General features: G+C 50.2%; 1 protein-coding gene across 2 annotated transcripts in view; it reads right to left on the bottom strand.

The window, feature by feature from the left end:
- LOC149342185 (uncharacterized) overlaps nucleotides 1–17,375 on the bottom strand; it is a 93,326-nt gene that overhangs the window by 64,605 nt on the left and 11,346 nt on the right. The window contains exon 2 of one of the 2 annotated variants that reach the window (XR_016283012.1): nucleotides 14,854–15,677. The exons of the other annotated variant lie outside the window; for it this stretch is intronic. The gene's annotated coding sequence lies outside the window, so the exon portion shown is untranslated. Of the gene's footprint in view, nucleotides 1–14,853; nucleotides 15,678–17,375 lie in introns of those variants that run through there. 2 annotated transcript variants of the gene reach the window in all.

The following is a 17,375-nucleotide window of genomic DNA, read 5'->3' as shown; positions in this document are numbered from 1 at the left end:
GTATTTAGGAGTAATTATTCATGGCGGTCTGTACAGGCGCATCCATGTAGTGGAGGTCTGCTCTAAAGCCTATCGCAAACTATGGTATTTGAGAAAGAAATTACAGCATGCACCAAAAAGCTTAAGCTAATTGCATACAAGACATTTACCCGCCCGATTTTGGAGTATGCCTCCAGCGTTTGGCCCACTAAGAGTACTTGCGAGATAAACTCGAAAAAATCAGTTAACCGCAGTGCATTTTGTATGTGCGCGTTATCGGAGGACCGATTCTGTTACATGCGGGAAAGTTGCGACCTGGAATTGCTCGAAACACGACGAGAAAAACGACGGTTGAAACTTTTTCCAAATCACCAGGAATCAACTAGAAATAAACAATGGAACATATATTCACCCCCTCTAAAAAACAGTGCGCGTTTAAACCACAGTGCCGCAATACGGCCGTACAGAACCCACCTAGCTGCTTTTCAAATTTTTTCCCCTTCATGTATTAATATGTGGAATGGTCTTGCGGAATGCATTGTCACAGCTCAAAATGTCAAACAGTTTGAGAGCCTTTTGGAATTATATTACACGCAACGGGGGAATTGACAACTGATCAAGCTGCTGCTATGATTTGCCTCATCTTTGTTGGTGACTCACGTGCACTTTGTTGGTGCTGCTTTTTCTCTTTCACTGCTGGTTCTGTATTAAGCCGAAAGCCTTTAATGCCTCATACTGTCGTTAGCAGCCGTGTCGGCAGATGTGTCCGTGTTTTGTCGGGTGTCCACCGAGATATGTGAGACAGTTACTGAGTAAATTCTCGCTGAACCCGACCGCGGCGACCATTATGCAAAGTTAATAAAACTGGCTCTTCAAATTCCCCATCCACCACATGGCTTTGGACACTTCAGGCTGACCACCTAGCGTCAGCCTGACCTCTCGGAGGTTAATACGACGCCGAGAAGAAAATATTCTTCCTCTCTCTGCAAACATCAGTGTTAAATAAAATAGTCACAAAGTCCAATCTACAACGTTTAATCTGCGTTAAAGGAGCAGCAATAATTTTCTCGCCGCATATAGCCCGAAAGGGGTGCGCAACAGTACTGCCGCCTGGCGCCAGCGGCGCGTAGTAGACGAGGCATCTGCTTCCCCGCAGTCGCGGAAGCGCCACCTGAGCGTCGCCACAGCCTTCAGCGGTCGCCCCATGGGATGTGGTGGTTGTAGACGCAGGCGCCCCCCCGCGTTGTCCGCTGATCGATGTGCCTCGTCGGGGTCCCGTAGCGCCGACGTTTGTTGGACCCAGCCGCCCTCTAGCTACACCTGTAGGTCGTAGCAGGCGAGGGCGAAGTCATCCGAGCTGAGCGGAACCCTCACGTAGCGGGGCGTTGAGGACCCGACAGCGAGGCACACAAGCGGGCCACGAAGAAGGCCTCTTACGCTTGCTACGTGGCCTTGCAGGCGAACGCTCCTGCTTCGCAGCCGCGTCCACAGGATGTTGGCTTATCGACGATGTAGTCTCGTGGAAACGCAGCAGCAAGGCTTCTTCGCACAACACTTGCGGAAACTCCGCTGGAAAGCGTTCCGCAGACGAAAACGCTGGCCGTTGCACGAAGCTCTGGTGTAAACTGTCGACAGCTCCGGCCAGGCCTTCGTCGTTCGCTTTGGTCGGTTCGCTTTGGTTCGTGTGTGGCTGCTGCGTCTGGCGGCCCACCTGGCTTCGTCTGCCTTGGCTGGTGGTGGCACAGGGGTGGTGGCAGGAGGCCATCGCGATGCGATCAGCACAAATTTTATCGCCTGCGGGAAAAACAAAATAATCCGTTATGACGAACGCCCCTGCTCAGGGCGCGATGCCTGAAATGTATTTCACCGCGCGGTGGCGTGACAATGCTCACATTTCGAGGTCGTGCTCCTTAGACTGCTGCTGCAGTAAAGACTGCTGTAAATTCACCGTCAGTTCGTGCTCATTGTAAGCGCATATGTCACTGTATAAATCGAAGGACACAACTTTTAAGAAACAGCAAGCCCAACGGAGGAGCATATAGTTCTGAGAGGATGCATAGCAACGCTACAGCAAGGGCGCACGGCCGACATCTTTGGGCCTATGAAAGGAATTCATTGAAATTCATTTATGTTGAGCTGAAGGCACAAGGCCACTGTGGAGACATCAAAGAAATTGGAGATATCTGCAACTACGGTGATTATTGCCGAACTTCACCCGCCTCCAAGATAAAGAACGCCCCCACCCATTTCGTAACAGTGAAGCTTCCTCCCTTATATACTTGGAAGTGTCGGGTGCAATTAAGTACCCCAAAAGGACGAGATTATTGTGTTGCATACACTGTCTATTGGAAGGATCACGTCCACAAAGCAGTGCAAATATTTTTGCTGGCATCACTGAGTGACTAAAGAAGCAAGGAGACGCCAAACGGCACGAAAACAGTTGGCGCGTTCCAAGAGCCGCTCGCTATACATACCACCACTTGTTCGCAAGAAACACGAATGTGAGCTTAAACATCACCTATTCACGTAGCTACACTTACATGCCAAGATGAGCCTTCCTAACATGCGGCTATTGTCTACCAGAACTTGGACACAAATGCGAACGCAGAACGCCGCTGAAAATCCTGTTCGGGACCAAATAGTTTCTCATCGGACAGCTATCGCGAGCATTTACTGTTCGAAGGCGCTTGAACGAATGCAGCTTTAGTGGAGAATTGCCTGTGCTCAGTAGTGAAACGCCAACGGGGCAGAGACGGGGAACGGCTGCCAGACTTTAGTCCCCAGCAGCGTCTGCGCGGGACGCGAGCGTCTCTGCTTCCAGAGAGGCCCAACCAAGCCTTTGGTCAATCAAATTGAAAGGAGCGCTAAACGTACTACGGATAGCGCGATAGAACCAAGGTTACAAACAACTGGCCCATTCTGAAACCATCTTTGCAGAAGAAAAAGCAATGTTGTTAACCTGAGTGCGAGCTTCATTAACTCTATCTTAGGCCTAAGGCAACCCTCGCGTCGACCTCGCCTGAGAGCTGTCGATCAGAGGAAATAGTGGACAACGGAACTCAAGTCCCGTAAATTTCTCCCGGAGGAACTATACTAAAGGGAGCGAACACACCAAAAGAAAAGAAACTTTACTCACTCAGAAAGACCTCGTACCCCTCAGAAGACTGTAGCAGTACATTGTCAGTACGGGAAGCAGCTTTTGTATTCTTGAAGTGGAATGAAAGGAGCAGCCGCCGTCAATGCAAATGTTGCCAGCATGGCTGAGTTTTCATGTAGGCGGAACGCAAAAGGCGCCCGTGTGCTATGCGACGTCAGTGCACGATAAAGATGCCCACGTGGTCGAAATTATTCCGGAGACCGTCAATACGCCACTGCTGTCTCTCTTCCTTCTTTTACTCCCACCTTCCTCCCTTCTCTTACGGCGCGCATAGAGAAAGTTCTTTCTCTATGCGGCGCGGTTGAGGTGTCCACCGAGATATGAGAGAGAGAGAGAGAGAGAGAGAGAGAGAGAGAGAGAGATACTGCGACATTTCATTTCCTGAAACACCCAATTTAATATAAGAGGCACAAACATGGTTTATAGCGCAGCTCTCTGGCGCCCGTTTCTGCGTTTCGCGGCGTCGCAGTCTCCGTCGCCATTGTCCGTTGTAAGCCGCAGTGGACACCTTAGTCGCGATTTAAGCTGCGAAACCAATGTAAGCGGGAGCTCCGAATGCAGAGGGCAAAATTGGTAAATTGGTTTTTGAGGAAAGAACGCGCTGAGTGTCTCACACGTACATCTCGATGGACACCTGAACCAGAGGGAAGGCGCATAACTGCCACTTTTGGAAGAGTGGACACCTCAATCGTGCTTTAAGCTATGTGACGGTAGGAACAGATGTGTGTTCCATGCGTTGGCATTGACAACGTTGCGCCAGAAATGCGGCGCTGAAGCCATAGGCCGTCGGCGTTCGTTGTGTTCATTGGCGTTGGCGTTGACAACGTTTTGCACTCCGATCATTTTAAGGAAAGGAAATGAACATAGCTGGCTCCCAGGGACAGTGGACGCCTGAATCGTTCTTGTAAGTACGTGGAGTACTGAGAGAGAGATGTGGGCTGCAGGCATTGACAACGAAATTGAGTTGGTTCTAGTAACGTTGTTAACAACCAACCAACGTTACTAGAATTAACGTTGTGCCATAAACGCGGCGCTGAAGCCGTAGGCTGCCGGCGTTCATTGTGTTCATTGGCGTTGGAGTCGAGAACGTTTTACACTCCGATTTTAAGGAAGGAATCGTGTATAACTGGCTCCCTGTGTCAGTGGACGACTGAATCGCGCTTACAAGTACGTGGGGTGATGACAGAGAGATGTCGGTTAGACGTATGCGTTAGCGCAGACAACGTTCCCACTGGACATTAGAACTCCCATGGACATCCTGCAGACGTCTACGACGTCCGCAGGACGTCTAAGAGAGTTTCAGTGCCCGTTGGGGTTGAGCAAACTCTCGCGGTCAACCATTAACTGCCACCTGCTAGGGTGACAGGGTGAGTGGGAACTTTAATGTAGATATGAAGACAAACAGAATTCCTTACTACTTATGTGGGAGAACATCCCGTTCCTCTCGCTTGTAACGCCTCCCACGGCTGTGACAACCTCGCGAAATACTTGCATAGACCTCTTCTTTGAGAACCAGTCATTGGTGCAGCAAGTCGAGCATATATTTATTTCTCCGACCACAAAGCTTCATCCATGACAATCAAGAACTGTTAGTAGAGTGTTTCTTGAGGAAGCAATATGTGTGTGAAAAATAAGTTGTCTGTAACTGTACGCACATGCTTTGCTCGAATTTTTTGCCTCAATCTATCGAAAAGTTTGAAAGGCTGATGTGCTGCGCTCAAATTTCGCATTAGGAAGTAACGTAATCGTCGGTAATTTTTTTCCCAGCAAGGAAAAAAAATACCACCCATGAAAATGTTGGCGACAAGTTCTTTTAAAATATAAAGTAAATTAATTATTTTTTATGTTGCATTGTGCGTACCACATAATATGGCGCCTTATATAGAGAACTATGGTACACGTGGTTGAAGCAGGCCCGCCTAGACTGGACCTGCGGCTTATTTTAAACTTCATTGGTTGGAGCTGTAACTGGCTTCCTAGGGACAGTGGACCCCCTCATTCACGCTTCCAGGTACGTGGCTGGGGTGTCGAGCTGCAAAAACCCTTTCGCACAAAATTTGGGGCTGTTAAGAGTGGACAACGTGGTCCTGGGAGCCGGGTGTGACTCATCGCAAAGCAAGGGATATGACGAGGCCTGGCGCCGGCGGCAGAAGCATAGACGACGACGGCCGGGGCTGTTGCACTCCAAATCACCGAACCTCCGAACCGATCGAAGGAGGCTGTCTCCCACCGGCCTGGGAGAAATTACTGTCAGACGAGTGTCGTCGTTAGGCAAAGCTGCGGCGAGGAGCTTGCGACAGCAGCAGCACGACAGAAGCACCGGTATACGTTGGCCGAGTCGACCTTCGGGTCACCGGACTGGATGATGCTACGCAAGGTCACGCTGAGCGAGGCTGCTAATTGAAAGACGCTGTGTCGAAGGGGTCTCGTGCTTCGGCCATCCGGCGGGGGAGTTCGAGAAGGTTCAACCACCTGCGAGGAGACTGCGGGATTCTGCTTTCCCACGGAGGCAACGCACAGAACACTTGCGGCAGTGGTCAAGGTGACGCATCTGTGTTTGATGACTGTCTTCCCCTTCTCATCCCCCGAGCTGTGAGAGAGCGAGAGAGCTTCAGCACCGCCCCGTGCCGTGGGTGGTACCGCCAGCGTCATCAATGGCCCATCCGATTGGACAACGTTATTCGAACCAAGTTCCCCAGTCAGGGATCTAGGGAACGCGAACCGTATTTAACGGGATGTTGTTGTGTGATCGGAGCATTGCATTGCAATGCATTCGATTCGATTCTCATCTGTAAATATGTAGAATAAACCCTTCTGTACAGTTTCCTCGATAACGCAGTCCGACATCGTCATTCGGAGCCGGTACCTGCGAGGCTAAACGAGTTAGTCATCTCCAGGACCCCTCCGTCTTCAACTCTGGTTCCAGCGGTGGGATAGAAGCCCCATCTTTAACACTGGTTCCAGCGGTGGGCTGGTGGCCCGTTCCCAACACTGGTTGGCAGCAGCTGGGATGGACCGTGCGACATCGTACTTTCTCCACGGGTGAGCGTTTTGGTTTTGCTATGGGATTCGCCAGGCTTTAAGATTCAGAGAATAATCTTGACTGGGAATCAGGGCTTTGTCGTTTGAGAGGGGTTATTCTCAAGGCATTGTTGTGTTAGCAGAGCCAAGGCGGAGAAAGCGTTGTCATGGACCTAATGAGGTTGTACAAGTCGGACTTGCTGTTGATATGCGAGGAACTGTCGGTTGAAGTGCCTAGCAAACTAACCAAAATTGAATTGGGCGAATTCATTCTTAAACAAGTCAAGCATAACGATCAGTTGCTGGTAGATACGTGGAATTTGGTACAAGGGGAAAAAGCCCGCAAAGTAAAAGCCGACCAGGAGGCTAAAGAGAAAGCCGACCAGGAGGCTAAAGAGAAAGCCGACCAGGAGGCTAAAGAGAAAGCCGATCGGGAGAAAAAAGCACGTAAGGAGCAAGCTGATCGAGAGTGGGAAAAAGAGAAGGAACGGCAACGGCAACAGTGGAAGGTTGAAATTGAAACAAGGAAACTAAAGATATTAGAACTTCAAAACGAAATACGAAGAAAGGGCGGTAGTGTGAGAGCCGGAAGTCCTGAAAGAGCAAGCGATGCTTATGAAACAGGTCCTCAGATAAGACCCGAAAAGTCTGTGACCGTAGCCGCGTTGGTAAATCGCGACACCACGAGGGAAGTGGCAGAGAACGCGTTCAACCGGTACGGTAGTCCAAGGAAAGCCGCAGAATCCGAGACCGTGTCCAGTGTAGTTGGACGTAATGCTAAGAGAGAGCATTCCGAGATAGCGTCTCAACGACACGAGTGCGAGGATTCTCCTCCAAGTGAGGTAGCAGTGGCAACGGACAACTTTGTCGGGACAGTTGCGAGCGCGACCCTTTCAGTAGAGTCGATACAGGCGTCAAACCGGCAGAACCGCGAAAAGGGAGATTTTCCTAGCGAGAAAGGTTGCGAAGTTGAAACAGCGGAAACCCCTTTTGAGAGTAACAGCCGCGGTAAGAGCGAATTGGAATGTCACAGTGGCTTCAGTGGCAAAGGCTCCGGAGAGGCTACCTTGGTAATACTGGCACAAGAAGAGTGCGAGGCTGCCGAGGAAAAGGATAGCCATGAGAGCCAGGCGGGCTCAGTTGTAGCTGAGCACTGCAGTAGAGAGAATGGCGCGCAGAGCGACCGCCAAGCGGGCTCAGTTGTAGCTGAGCACTGCAGTAGAGAGAATGGCGCGCAGAGCGACAGCCAAGCAGCGGGCTCAGTTGTAGCTGAGCACTGCAGTAGAGAGAATGGCGCGCAGAGCGACAGCCAAGCAGCGGGCTCAGTTGTAGCTGAGCACTGCAGTACAGAGAATGGCGCGCAGAGCGACAGCCAGGCGGGCTCAGTTGTAGCTGGGCACTGCAATGTAGAGAATGGCGCGCAGAGCGACAGCCAGGCGGGCTCAGTTGTGGCTGAGCACTGCAATTCAGAGAATAGAGCGCAAAGCGACAGGCACGCGGTAGAGGACAACTCCCTAAGGAATGAGCCAGGGATCTCAGGGGCAGTTTTCTGTCCGTCTGTCAGCTGCGTGGAGCTGGCACTCTGCTGCGAAGGCACAGAGGCCAGTTTGGAATTTCATGAAAATTTCCGAGGTGCGACGGAAAAACTAGAGATAGCTAGTTGTCATCAGGAGACGCACGCGACACAGTCTAGGCGCAGAAAAAGAACAAGGGCAAGAACCAAAAAAAAAAACGAATCAAATTCAAAGCCCTAAATTCGGTTGCGCGGACAGGTGCGAAAAAAAGAAATGTGGTGGAAGGAAAGGCGAAGCCTTCCCGCGTTGCGCCTCGTAAACTTGCAGCTGCAGTTGATGATCTCGCGACGCGTGCAGCTCGTTCGAAGGCTGACGGCAGTAATGAAAAGGGAAGAGCGCGTCTTCCAAGCAAAACTGGCGCGAAGTGCATAAAGGGGCATCGGCCTGCAAGAAAGACTAGACCGCGCCGTCCGGACAAAAAGCCAGTTAGGAAAAAGGCAAAGCGGCCCAAGAGATCAGAAACCGCAAGGTTGCGCGGCACTCAGCGCATGCGAACGCAGGCGTCGAACAACCGAGACGACACATGCAGGCGTGTTCGGCGGGCGCACTTGAAAAGGAATCGTCCTTCACTTTTGGCACCGCATTCTAGGAAGCGCGCATGGCGAATGGGTAGCCGAGCTTCCTGCTTGGGGCGAGAGAAAGAGGTACCTTCTCGCGCTGGTCACTGCTCGTCGTCCAGAGCCAGAGTCGGTTATCGACATTGTAGGCACGACCAAGGTTTTCGTAGAGCCTCGAGGGGGCGCGGAAACGACAGTGAGAGTCGGGGATCGTTTTTTTCTGCAGCCTTTTGTCACGAGTTGACCGCAGTACAATCAGTCAAAGCGCGACCCCGGCGGGCACGTCTGAAAGACTAATCCTTTCAACTCGGCGGCGGGGAGTCAGCTTTCCCCCCCGCGTGGCGACTCGAAGTGGCTGTTTCGTTTTTTTTTATTCCTCTTTTTTTTCTGTGTGTGTTTATGAAATCAGGCAGGGATAGGCTACTTTTGAGTTAAAACAAGTTGATCGGAGGTTACTGTTTTTTTTTTCCTTACCTTAGACAAAGGCTATGGTGTCACTGAGTTAGAAATCACAGGCGTAGATTTCCCATGCTACCAAGAGATAAGGGCACTCACAGGAGTGCAGCTCGAGTAGAACTACGCTTAACGTCGCGTAGACGGAGCGTAGATCCCTTGATTGACTGACACTTTACGAAAAGGGAGCCTCACTGACATACACTGAAATGACCGAAAAGAAAACTCGTCTGGGGGAAGCGCTCGTGTCCAGACCTTTGATTCGGACCACTTATTATGGCGAAGAGTTAAGTTCAGTGTGACGCCAGTGATGGAGGACTACGTGCTATTTTAAGTCAAGTTGGCGACGGCCACGAAGAGCACCATGTTCAGTACGTCAGCCGCAGGCTGACCTGTAGAGAAGAAGCGTTCAGCGCTTCAGACAAAGAGCGCGCGTTTGGTTTAGACGGCACAGACGTTGTCGGGTTACCAGAGCTACTTGAACGGCGCAAAGTTCATATTTGAGACTGATCATCGTCTCAAACATGCTTATGACAGTTTTGTCCCCCCAAAAATGGTCGCTTGCTTAGACGGAGTCCTGCTCTCCAAAAACAATTTCTCGATGCGTTTCAGGAACGGAAAACCGCACGGAAATGCTGATGGATTCAGCCGATTGTTGTAGACAGGAGTACTTGGTAGGACCACCTACTGTGTGTGGGTTTTTGCTTTTAACCTTGGTCCAAGCAGTCCGTCTTTGGCGATTTCAATCGGGATATTTTGCGCTTTCTCGGCACCAAAATTGCGCCAAAATCCAGTCATGTTTTAGTAAACCTTTGTTGTCATTGTGGGAAGCCTGGTGGGTCTTTGGCAGATTCCGAGCGCTTGCTTGTGGGTCAGTGCCCTGTCTCGTGGAACAGTCCACTGATGCCATTCTTTGTTGAATGTTCGAGCTTGGATGCCATTTCTGGAAACCAGCCCTTCCACCCGACTCCGGCCTCATCTCTTCCTGCCCAGCGGTCGTGAACGCTGGCCATTCGAGATTTTTCGGGCCGCGGACGAGCTGTTAAGATATGTCACCACCTTTTTCAAAAATTTTTTTAATTTTGAGTATTAAATTTTTATTTCACATTTACGTTATAAAGCACCGTTTTATATGATATTCAGAAAGAAGAAAGAGTGAAAAAAGCCATGCTGGTATTAATAATTCACAAAAAAATGCCCAAACTTGGTTGTTATGCAAACATTCATAACTAGCGAATGGAGAGCAGGAATTTTAAACTTCTTGGCGCAGACTTAGCCAACTAACCATACTGTGCAACCAACTAGGATCTTTGCCATCTGATAATTGGGAAAAAAGTTATAGCAAAAATGCCAAAGAAAACAAAAAAATGTGTCATTTTTGCCTGCATTCCTTGACATAAAACATGATTATATCAAAACTCACCATTCGATTTAATTTATCCTAGTTCATTGCACAGGCTAATAACAAAGGAAAGAGCGTGCAAAGTTTCATTGAAAAATATTTATTTATTTCGAAGTTATCACTGTTTGCGCAACATGAAAGTGCAAGAAATAAAGTTTTGAGAAAAACAAGATTTAAGTTTTTCAATCCTTGTAGAAAGAAGATCATCATGCCCTAGGAAGTTAAAATCCTTCAGGTTCATAGCTAGGGCCCTCCTTAGCTGATGTGAGCTCTCTTTTGGCATTTGTTGCTGCCCGTCCTTTTTTTGCGGAGATGTTTTGCCTCACCCGTTGATTGACGTTGGGCCTTCATCACATGGTAATGGTCACTGGTGCAACATGGTAGGAGAGTGTGGCGGCCAGATTCGATGCCTGCTTCCCTCAAAATATCTGCTGTACTTCTGTTGCCATCAGTGAAGGACGAATTCGGTAGCATTCAAAGCGATAGCGCGAAGCAAACAACTCAGACGCTTGTAGCCTCATGCATCCCCCTTGCGGAAATTTAAAGCAATTTTTAAAACAAAATAAGCCTTAAAAATTGCCTTTGAGTAATCTTTTACATATCAGACTAAAACAAAACAAAAAATTTTCAATATATGCCGCTGATTATTGCCGAGTTATCATTTTCTGTTACCAAACCACATTAGTTTCGGTTTCAGAACTGTTCACCACCTGTTCGAAAGTTGGCTATAACTTTTTAACAAAATAAGATACGAACATTATTCTTGCTGCAAAACATTTTTGAATGTTTTGGGATTCCCAAAATATAAAAAAGAAAAAATGTCATTTTTCCAAAAAAAGCGCTTTTTCAAAGGTGGTGACATACCTTAAGAGTGGACAACGTGGTCCAGGGAGCCGGGTGTGACTCATCGCAAAGCAAGGGATATGACGAGGCCTGGCGCCGGCGGCAGAAGCATAGACGACGACGGCCGGGGCTGTTGCACTCCAAATCACCGAACCTCCGAACCGATCGAAGGAGGCTGTCTCCCACCGGCCTGGGAGAAATTACTGTCAGACGAGTGTCGTCGTTAGGCAAAGCTGCGGCGAGGAGCTTGCGACAGCAGCAGCACGACAGAAGCACCGGTATACGTTGGCCGAGTCGACCTTCGGGTCACCGGACTGGATGATGCTACGCAAGGTCACGCTGAGCGAGGCTGCTAATTGAAAGACGCTGTGTCGAAGGGGTCTCGTGCTTCGGCCATCCGGCGGGGGAGTTCGAGAAGGTTCAACCACCTGCGAGGAGACTGCGGGATTCTGCTTTCCCACGGAGGCAACGCACAGAACACTTGCGGCAGTGGTCAAGGTGACGCATCTGTGTTTGATGACTGTCTTCCCCTTCTCATCCCCCGAGCTGTGAGAGAGCGAGAGAGCTTCAGCACCGCCCCGTGCCGTGGGTGGTACCGCCAGCGTCATCAATGGCCCATCCGATTGGACAACGTTATTCGAACCAAGTTCCCCAGTCAGGGATCTAGGGAACGCGAACCGTATTTAACGGGATGTTGTTGTGTGATCGGAGCATTGCATTGCAATGCATTCGATTCGATTCTCATCTGTAAATATGTAGAATAAACCCTTCTGTACAGTTTCCTCGATAACGCAGTCCGACATCGTCATTCGGAGCCGGTACCTGCGAGGCTAAACGAGTTAGTCATCTCCAGGACCCCTCCGTCTTCAACTCTGGTTCCAGCGGTGGGATAGAAGCCCCATCTTTAACACTGGTTCCAGCGGTGGGCTTGTAGCCCCGTTCCCAACAGGGCTTAGCAATGCTAAAGCGATGGCAGTTTTAAAGGGAAATCATTAATGGCTTATACTGTCGTCACCAAGTCGTGTTAGTAAATTTGTCTGCGTTTCAGAGTGGTCGAAATGGTCGTGACGTCACTGCGCGCGAACTTTGAGGGGTGTCCACTGAGATAGCTCGAATAAAAAAAAAAGAGATATGTGAGACAGTTACTGCGTAATTTCCTTTCCTGAAGTACAATTTCCATTTTCTTCATTGCGGCCCCTCTTTCTTTCACTCCACTTCTTCCCTTTCTGTATGGTGCGGTTCAGGTGTCCACCGAGATGACAGATAATTACAGCGCCATTTCCTTTCCTCAAAAAGCATTGCGTTCAGAGGGCAACGCATCGATCGCGTCGAACGAGTAGTGGCGTACCGTGGACTTCCTGGCAGCGCTACAATACGATGTCGCGTTCCACTCCTAAAGGAAAAGATTAAGCGTCATTAATTGGCAGTTAATTAATGCACCACCAGAATGTGAAGTGAACAATGGCGTAGTAGAATGTAGCACTTAGGCTTTCGCCTTTCACCACTTTAGCCGCTAAAGTTCCTCATAATTTTTTTTTTTTTGCTGCGGAAAGAAAAACTGCTAGCACAGATATAGCACAGACAATAAGATGAAACAGAGACACGCAAAAGCTTCTCTGTCACATGTCCGACATACACGGTCAAAAAATTTCGAAAATGGGAAAACTGTAAGATACGGTTGTGGAAATATTGAAGGTAATGGTCCATTTTTCTAATACATAGCAAAATAATTTAAAGTATTTTCATGGATCTCATCCAACAGTTAAAACTGCCGTAAGAACCCAATTGGGGAGCTCTTTTGATGACAGCAAAAACTTTAGAAAAAAAATGGCTGAGGCTTAGCTAAGGTTAAGCCTAGTCAGATGCGAAGCTTATTGATGGCTAGGCTTGGTAATACATGGCTTTCCTTGGTTGACGTTCATCCCGCTCTTCATCGGTCTCTGTGGCACGCTGAAGCTTTCGCTTCTCGTTCAAATCAGCCCTGCTTCTAGGCGGGATCCCAACACCTGGCCGCCTCGTAAGTGCCCGGAGAGCGAGGCAAGCTCAGCTTTATACCGCTGCTGTAGCGTCACGTGGTCAGCTGCAGCGCCTCTGATGTGGAGCCTCCACCGCCGCGGCCGACCGCGCGAGCCGGCAGCCCATCTCTCCTCTGCTGTGACGTCATGTTGTCACGTGGTCAGCCGCCGCGCCTCTGATGTGGAGCCTCCACCGCCGCGGCCGACCGCGTGAGCCGGCAGCCCATCTCTCCTCTGCTGTGACGTCATGTTGTCACGTGGTGTCACGTGGTCACGCTAAAGGTCAATGGTAGCTCCACCGCCGCGCTCGACGGGCTGTAGTGTATAGCTCTAGTAATATGCTTCGCATAAAAAATTATCTTGCCGTGGCATAGTCTGATGGAGCACTGGAGCATTGTCTTGTGCTTGACAGCCGCGAGTCTACTCTCAAGATTGATGAAAAGCCCGGCGCTTCTGGCGTGCTCAGACTACTGCCCTGCCTCCACCATGAAGCCACGTTAATGGATGGATGGATGGAAAAACTTTATTTTCGTCAGAGAGCATGTGTGGACGATTCCGTGTTAGATGGAAAACAACCCATGACTGACGGCGACCTGGGTGGCCCACTCCACGGCCCTGGTCTGGACGACCGGGTCTGAGCTGGCCAACACGGCCTCCCACTGCTCGAGGGAAGGATCACGCATAATGTCCGCCGGTGGCGGTGCTATGCTACAGCTCCATAATATGTGGTCATATGTTGCCAATTCGTGACACCATTTGCACTCCGGCTGAATGTCCGGGTAGATTTTGCTCAACACGTATGGGTTGAAGAAACATCTAGTCTGCAATCGTCGCCAGACGCATTCCTGCGCCTTCACCAATTGCTTGTCCGGGGATGGGTAAATCCGCCGCTCAAGTCTGAAATGATTAGTAATGTCATGAAAGGATACCAGCCCATCTCTCGTGGACCTTCCCGGGACGTCCGGCTCACCTACTCGGCTGAAGAAACCTCGAGCATTCATGTGAGCCGTCTCGTTCCCAGGGTTCCCAGAGTGTGCAGGTACCCAGACAATTTCCGCCTCCGTAATCCCTCGCTCCGTGGCCCGATTCAGCAACAGCGCCACTGTGACAGATATTCTGCCCGTCGCCAAATTTCGGATGGCTGTTTTTGAATCGCTGAAGATCAGGTCAGCATTACTACTAGTCATAGCTAGTGCTATCGCCGCTTCCTCTGCAGTTTCTGGGGAGCGGGTTTTGACTGATCCAGAGGCGATCAAGCGTCCCCGCCCGTCCACCACCACAATTGCAAATGCATCCTTGTCCTTATACTCGGCGACATCTACATAGACTGCCCCGTTGTACTTCCCGTACTTAGCATGTAAAGCTTTGGCTCTTGCCTTCCTGCGGTCCTCATGATGTATTGGATGCATGTTCTTGGGCAAAGGTTTTATGTACAAGCCCTTGTGCATTTCCCGCCTCATCTGAATTTTTGTGTCACCGGCTGGAACGTCAACTCCAATGCCGATCCTTTCCAATATGTCCCTTCCTGCTTTTGTTTTTGAAAGCCTACCGAGCTGCATCACCAAGTGCGCCTCCCGTAGTTCTTCTAGGGTGTTGTGCACCCCTAATCCCAGCAGCCTTTCGGTAGACGCATTCTGAGGCAACCCAAGGGCCGCTTTATACGCCTGCCTAATCATAGCCTCGTTAAAAACCCCGAGGCTTAAACGTTCAACACCCCATCGACCAAATGGCTTTGGATTCTGCTGGCTGACCACCTAGCGTTAATAGGTCTCTCGGCGTTTAATGTGACGCCGGGAAGAAAATACTCTTTCTCTCTGTGCCAACATCAGGGTTAAATAAAAGAGACACAAAGTTCAATCAAACGTTTAATATGCGTTAAAGGACCAGCACTAATTTGTGGATTACATGTACGTCTACACGTATCCCGCGCGTAAGGGGGGCGCGCACAGTGCTGATGCATGCATCGGCCCGCAGTAGACGAGCCTTTGGCTTCACCGCAGTGGCATAAGCGCCAATGCGGTGAGCGTCGCCATGGCCGCCGGCCGTCGTCCCACGCACAGGATGTGGTGGTCGTAGACGCAGCTAGGCGCCCCCCGTGGTGTCCTCTGCTCAATGAGCCTCGTCGGGTTCCCCTAGCGCCGACGTTTGTTGGACCCAGCCGCCATGCAGCTACACCTATAGGTCGTAGCTGGAGAGGGTGAAGTCGTCCGAGCCGAGCGGAACCCTCAGATAGCGGGGCGTTGAGGCCCCGAGAGCCAGCAACAAGAGCTGGCGACGAAGGCCATTACCCTTGGCGGTGGAGCCTCGCACGCTTGCTACGAGGCCTTCCCGGCGAACGCGCCTGCTCCGTAGACGAGTTCACTTGATGCTGGCTCATTGACGTTGTTGCCTCGGTGAATCGTAGTAGTCTTGCTTCTTCGCTCAACACTTCCGGTAGCTACGTTGAAAGGCGATCCGCAGAGGAAAAGGCTGGGCGTTGCACGAAGCTCTGGTGTAAACTGTCGACAGCTCCGGCCAGGCCTTCACCGTCACTCCATCTCCGCAAGTGTTGTTCTCTTTGGTCCGTGTGCGGCTGCTGCGTCTGGCGGCCCATCTGGCTACGTCTGCAGTGGCTGGTGGTGGCAGAGGGGTGGTGGCAGCAGGTCATCGCGATGCGATCAACACAAATTCTGTCGCCTGCAGGAAAAAGAAAATAATCCGTTATGACGAACGCCCCAGCTCAGGGACGTTAAATGTACTTCACCGCGCGATGGCATGGCAACGCTCACAGCTCGAGGTCGTGCTCCTTAGGCTGTTCTGCTACAGTGTTTCATGTTCAATCAGTCTTCCATGCATAACTGCTGCAGATTCAGCGTCAGTTCATGCTTAATACAAGTACATACGCCACTGTATAAATCGAAGGACACAGTTTTCAAGAAACAGCAAGCACAACGAAGCAGCATACATGATAGCTCAGGGAGGATGCAAAACACCGCTGCAGTGGGGGCACATGGTCGACATCCTTGCGTCTATGAAAGATATTCATTCAAAATCTTTCAGTCTGAGCTGAAGGCACAATGTCACTTGGGGGAATCAAAGAAATTGGAGATATCTGCAACTACGGTGATTTTTACCGAACCTCACCAGCCTCCAGAACAACGAACACGCCCGGGCAGCCACCCATTTCGTAACAGTGAAGCCTCCTCCCCTATTCTTGGAAGCGCCGGGTGCAATTAAGTACGCGAAAAGGACAAGATTTATCGTGTTGCATGCACTGTCTATTGGAAGGGTCACGTCAGCAAAGCAGTGGATACTTTTGCTGGCATCGAGTGACTCTAGAGCAAAGAGACGCCAAACGGCACGAAAACATTTAAGAACGACGCGTTCCAAGTGACGCTATATACATGCCACCGCTTGTTCGCAAGAAACACAAATGTGAGCTTGAGCCTTCCTAACACGCGGCTATTTTCTACGATAACGGACGCAAATGCGAACGAAGGACGACGCTTAAAATGCTGTTCGGGACCAATAGTGTCCTGTCGGACAAGTTACGCGAACGCTTCCTGTTCAAAGGCGTTTGAAACAATTTAGCATCAGTGGAGAATCGACTATGTTCCTGGGTTAAACGCCAAAGCAGCAGAGACGTGGAAACGGCAGCCAGATGGCCTGACTATAGAAGCAGAGACGCTCGCATATGGACAAGTATTTGAATTCCTAGGAGCACGAAACGCACAGCGAGCGCAGTAATGAAAGACGATGGTTACGAACTAGCCCCATATGAAATCCCCTTTTCAGAATAAAAAGCCAGCTTGTTCACCTCAGTGCGACCTTTATGAATTTCATCTTAAGCCTGAAGTAACCATGGCGTCGACCTACCCTTAGGAGCTGTCGGTTAGTCAAAATAGTGGACACAGGGATCCAGGCCCCAGAAATTTTTGCCGCAGGAACCATGTTAAAGGCAGAGCACACACAAGGAGAAAAGAAACGCCACTTAGAAAGATGTTCCACTCAAGAGACCGTACACTGCATCAGCACGGGAGGCAGCTGCCGTAGTGGCACGGTCTTCCCGCGAAATGAAAGAAGCACGCGCCGTTAGTGCTAATGTTGCCCGCATAGATACCTAACATGCATTTATTTTTCGCTTCCTTGAGATCGTTGCAGATTTATGTTTTTATTGCGAAAGCAATACTACGCTCATGAACGGCCTTTCGCGTGCCGGCGGCCGGTAGCCACGTTTGACCTTTAGAATTACCTCTGACGTCATACCAGGGTGAGAGATGGGCTAACAAGTCGAGTCATCACGCAGCGGCGGCCGGCAGCCACGTGCGACATTTAGAATGATCTCTGACGTCATGCCATGCCTAGTGACGTCATAGCGTGACGTCATACAATGGT

This window comes from Amblyomma mixtum, chromosome 5 (assembly GCF_055824585.1).
Source record: "Amblyomma mixtum isolate Tamu chromosome 5, ASM5582458v1, whole genome shotgun sequence".
NCBI classification, from domain to species: domain Eukaryota; kingdom Metazoa; phylum Arthropoda; class Arachnida; order Ixodida; family Ixodidae; genus Amblyomma; species Amblyomma mixtum.
This window is presented reverse-complemented; position numbering and strand designations above follow the sequence as displayed.